A 5,475-nucleotide genomic window follows, 5' to 3' on the forward strand; every position below is an offset into this window, starting at 1 on the left:
TCTCAATTCCGAAAAAAAACAATCCAAGGTCCAGGATTTGTTCGGTTGTGTGCGCAGATAAAAAAGAATGTCTGGGTCGGCCACGTACTACTAATCCACCGTTTCTTTCTCTCCTAACTAAAGCAAACTGTCCCCTAAAAAAACTAAAGCAAACTGTTCTCAAAAAATATTTTTGAACCAATCTATGTCTCTTTAAGAAAGGTATATATCTACTCATATACTCCAGCTATCTCCTTCCGTCTATAAAAAAAGACCATCTCTTACGTCCATCATAACCAAAAAGAGGCTATCTCTTTGCGTAACTGAAAGGAAACAAATTTTTTGGGCAGATTGAAAAGAATGACCATGGGACTCCTCTCCTTCTTTCTCTAGCACGGGACTCCTCTGCTTATGATTCATGTACAAATCAGCTTCTGCCTCCAGGGATGGCTGCGGGGACGGGATCGATTATCCGCAGGCAGCCGTTCTCACTTCCCAAACCCTCCCCCCGTTCTCATATCGTGCGGAAAAGAAAATCATCCCTCGCTTCCATGCTTTAACTGCCTCAGCGGGGGCCCCAATGCGAGAGCTAGACGGCCTCCACTACGAGCACGCTGTCATGGCCCTCAAGTCCTCCGTCTATCCTTGCAATCATGGCTGGTGCGTCCTTTCTCCTGTCTTCACAGAGTTCATGGAGCACCTAAATTAATTGGGATCATCTCATTAACATACTTGGGGAATATCGCCAGGTTCCTTCTTGACCGGCTGTACAAAGTCTGGTGCCAATTTGTTGGGCTAGAAGCATACGAATTACTGGAAGTTAGAATTGGAAAGGTCCCTTTATGCATTTGCATATATTACCAAACAGGAGGTTATGGATGATGAGCAGTTGAGGACCGGTGACAATCTGTTAGTATTTGAGAACGATGATCCATGGATTATTTTGTTCGTAAATCTGTTCCACGTACTAATGAAATATTATTTTTTTGAATTGCTGGAAGCTTTATGAATGTATACGTTTTATATTTTGAGTAGTGAAAATACTGTACTTATATAGAAAATATATTTTTTAGTTTTCTCTGTAATATGCATGCATATTCTGGGATGTTTTCCAGGTGGCCCATGGTTTCTGATGGATTTTTCTTGAAATTGTACACCGAGGGTGCTTTGATTAACCTGGTATTCGTTTGAGTGCAACAGTAGTGGCATAATAGCCAGGGATTGGTTAGTAATCATCATTGATTATTTCAGTATTTCTGATTTGGAGAATGTATGTTTGACTTCATTTAGCTCATGTCATCGATCTCTTTTTGAAGCATGTACGTGTGCAGTTTTGTGATCGTCCCAGTATGCAAGTAAAATGCACTTCAATACAGCAATGCAGTTTTGTGCCTCAAGTCATCGGTCTATCCCTGCAATCAACGCTGGTGCGTCCCTTCTCCTATCTTCACAAAGTTCATGGAGAATCTAAATTAATTAGGATCATCTCATTAACATATTTGGGTAATCTCACCAGGTTCTTTCTCACCCCGCTGTACAAAGTGTGGCGCCAGTTTGTTGGATAGAACCATAAGATTTACTGTGATTCAGAATTAGAAAGACCCCCTTTATTCATTTTCATATATTACCACACATGATTTTATGGATGACGAGCAGATGAGGACGGTGGCAATCCATGAGTATTTGAGAACGACGATCCATGAATTAATCCGTAGATTTATTTTGTTCGTAAATCTGTTCCACGTACAAATGAAATATGGATGGTTTTGAATTGATGGAAAGCTTCATGCAAGGATCTGTGCATACTGTGCTATCAGTTGGCGGCCAAGGCGGCAATAGATATTACAAGTTTATGGAGATAGCAAGTCGATAGGATTAAGTATTTACAGTTTTTTAGCAATAACATATGCCAGGAGAAAATCATGTATTTTTGTGATACTTAGTTCATCCATGTTTTTCGTCCGTCGGTCATTATTAAGGTAAAATATCCTATCGTCTAATATAGACTATGTTATTCATATTTCTAATATATAAAAGTTAGTTTAACAAAATAATTAAGTACGGTCTCAGTTTCATTAGTAGTCAGAAAGGAAATCCTTAAGCTATTGTAATTATGTCTCCACATGCATAGGAATCAAACACTATAAAATTATTTATAATGTCTATTCCTTCCATGTTTAGTACTCCCTCTGTAAACTAATATAAGAGCATTTAGATAACTACTTTAGTAATCTAAACGCTCTTATATTAGTTTACGGAGGGAGTATATCTTAGTAAAACTTCATTGTGCTACACTAGAGAAATTATATTCGTAATGTTCCTTACCAGAAGGCTTTTGGTGCATAAATGTTGTTTGCACATTAATGAGATATAAGCTACTTAGTTTTCTATTTGCAGAAATGACCTATATTTTATCAGTTGCTTTGATATTAGCTACGTCATCCCTTCTCTTTAATATCAAGTAAGAAAAATGCAGGAGGCCATTTGTTAAGTGTACTTTCTTCCTTATCCACATATCATTGGAAAATATACCATAATGTGGCTACTTTTCGAACTAGACTTCTATGTTTTGTTGTTGCTAAATTTCTAAAATGCTATTATGCAAAAAACTGATCAAATATTATAAGCCTAAATCTGCATCGTAATTCTGATCCCCCGTACAAGTCTGGTCTCCACTGGTGACTAGGATATTAAGCCCGCAGGCCCAAATATCTCCAACGAACTGGTGTTATTTCTATATGGTGATACTTTAGTTCTGGATACTGGAAACTTTTGTATGTTCTATCTACTTCAAAGTATTATGGAAGGGGAGAAATTGCACCACATTTTAAATTGGATACTAACCTCCTTTATAGCATTGTGTTCCTATGTTGTATGTGCTTAAAAGTTGGAAAAGATATCACACCGCTTCCATATAAAAGATTCACGCATCTTGATGGTTATTACACCAACGTACGCAGTGTTGCTAATCAGAATCTTCCTGAACCAAGTGTATTTTTCCTATGGATAAGCATCGGGATTTTTTTTCATGCTTTAGAAATTATCGTACATCTTTTATTGATCAATATGATTCAATGCCACGTATTTTCTAATGATAGTCCGTGCAATTGGCATACACGAACATGTTTGATGTATTGATTTGTTTTGTTTTTCTCACTTGAGTCATAAACTGTTCTATTTTTGCATAAATTTTTCAAAAAGGGGCGCTTTATTTGTGAATAAATAAAGATAAGGACTCTCTAAATCTTAATACATCTAACCATTGGTCTCAACATTGAATTTATACACCATCATCGTGGTCACAATAAGGACAGTATGGTTACCTATTACATCCTTCGTTAAACAATAAGAAAACTTCCGCCATAAAGTAACACCAATTTTATCACCCATGGATTCTTTAACCGAAAAGTGTGTCGAGATATTCCAGTTGGCATTCTCAATATGCTAGCCCGTGCGAATGCACGGGTTGACGACTAGTATAATTAAGACAGAAGCCAAATAAGACACCACGTTCTTCCACATACGCAAAAATAATATATATCGTTGATTAGTAATATTTACGGCTGAGATTTAACGATATTACGTTACATACAAATATTCTGGACATGCACTATTTTGTATCTGTCACGTTCAAGTACCTATGATGTACACAGTGGAAAAAAAAGAGAGAAAAGAATCACGTATAGTAGAAGGACGACTCAAAGTTTGTAAAGCCAACGTCATTTTTTTTATATGTGTGAAGTACACGGACAACTAATCAATTCCGACTTGAATTCTGGTAAGAGGAAAAAACACATGCATAGCTAGCTAGAGGCTACGTAAGGAATATGCCACCTTTTTTTGATTCGAAGGAACCTGCCATATTTTCACCCAGTTTCACACTCCAGGAAATTTGAAAAGCTTATGGCGAATATTAGAAACATATATAAAATTTTATATTAAATCAGTGTAAAATTTATTAATATTAGAGTGAATTCCGGTTTTTACCTCCTATTTTGACATTTTTGACACTACTTACCCCATTTAGCGAAATTTCATCCATTTTACCCCATTTAACAAAAGTTCTGCCACGATTTACCCTGTTTAAAATTTCATGAGTGTTCTGGCAGACAGGTCCCAATTGTGAAGTCTAGCTGGCATGCCACATCGATGGTTTTTTCCTGCTTATTTTTCTCTATCGTGAACCAGTCCTCACGGCTTCTCCCGACCGGACCGGCCCGATGGAGGTCACTTGCGTCTCGTCCAACGCATAATGCCTGAGTCGACCACGCTCCTTACTCACGCCTAATAGATTGCATCGCCCGTCCAGGCTTCTGCCCACACGTACCCGTCAGGCTCGCTCGAACTTATGGTTAGGGATTGTCAGGCAACGGCAGCGGCGTGATTTCATACCTCCTCAAGCGGCGTTATATATGTTCGTGACATCAAGACAAGAAATGACCCCGTGGAATCCGGCTCCGTCAATATCGCCGACGTCTGGGCGCGACATCAAGGCAAGAAATGACCCCATGTAATCCGGCTCCATCAAGCTCGCCGACGTCGGCGTGGGCGCGTCCATGTACATGCCCCCATCAGGTTGTGCTCGGTTGCAGATCTATGGGGGCGCTCGTCCAACAAATCAGCGAGGTTGGTGAACAAGCCAGCCCTCACGTCGTACCTCATTCCACATGATTTTGACCATCTCCATCATATGTGTATTATGAATTTTTCCTGACTCATGCATTGGCTGGTGAGGCGTTTGATTCAGACATAATTAAAATGCTTATTAGAAGATCACGTGTATACATATCACCCATCTATAACTCACGTACATTGATTTAAAGTTTTTTCACCATTTTGAATATTGTTGAAATCCTTTTTTTCTTTGTTTGCAGCATGTGTGTGATTCGAAGGAAGGCGAACAATGTGTGCTATGAATATTGGAGGCCAGAGTGGTGCGGCCCAACTTACGCCTTGTGCGTTGGACGCGAGCGACCTGCTCTGGCGATCATATCAGGCCAGCCCAGTCGAGCGAAGCTGCGAGGAATGGTTCAACATGGAGAAAAATAGGTAGGCAAAAACTGTTGATGGGGCATGCTAGGTGGACCTAACAATTGGGACCTGCTCATCAGAATGCTCGCAAAATTTTAAAATGGGTAAATTGTGGCAAAACTTTTGCTAAATGGGGTAAAATGGATGAAATCCTGCTAAATAGGGTAATTAGTGTCAAAAACATTAAAATAGAGGGTAAAAACCAGAATTCACTCTTAATATTATATATGAATTCAGTTGTAATATTAGATACACTTAGTGATGGGTAAATAGTAGAACTACATTGGTGCTATGAAAAATTGTCCACACAAGACAAAAATATATATTCCGTTGATTCTAATTATAATTGTTGAGATTAAAAGATGAAAACATTATGTAAAATGTAAAGAACGTACAGACCCTATTATTGACAGGTCTATGGGAGTTTTTTTATGTGCGTCAATGGGCAGTCCAGCATGCATATGA

General features: G+C 38.7%; 1 long non-coding RNA gene across 1 annotated transcript; it reads left to right on the top strand.

Annotated features, from left to right (window-relative positions):
* Positions 1 to 322: 322 nt before the first annotated feature.
* Positions 323 to 1,503, top strand: LOC123147716 (uncharacterized). The gene is made up of 3 exons (XR_006473404.1): positions 323 to 639; positions 729 to 1,203; positions 1,296 to 1,503. It is a non-coding gene; the product is annotated as an uncharacterized lncRNA (long non-coding RNA).
* The last annotated feature ends 3,972 nt before the right edge of the window (positions 1,504 to 5,475 follow it).

The sequence above is a fragment of the Triticum aestivum genome, chromosome 7A (genome assembly GCF_018294505.1).
Source record: "Triticum aestivum cultivar Chinese Spring chromosome 7A, IWGSC CS RefSeq v2.1, whole genome shotgun sequence".
In the NCBI taxonomy this organism is placed as follows: Eukaryota; Viridiplantae; Streptophyta; class Magnoliopsida; order Poales; family Poaceae; genus Triticum; species Triticum aestivum.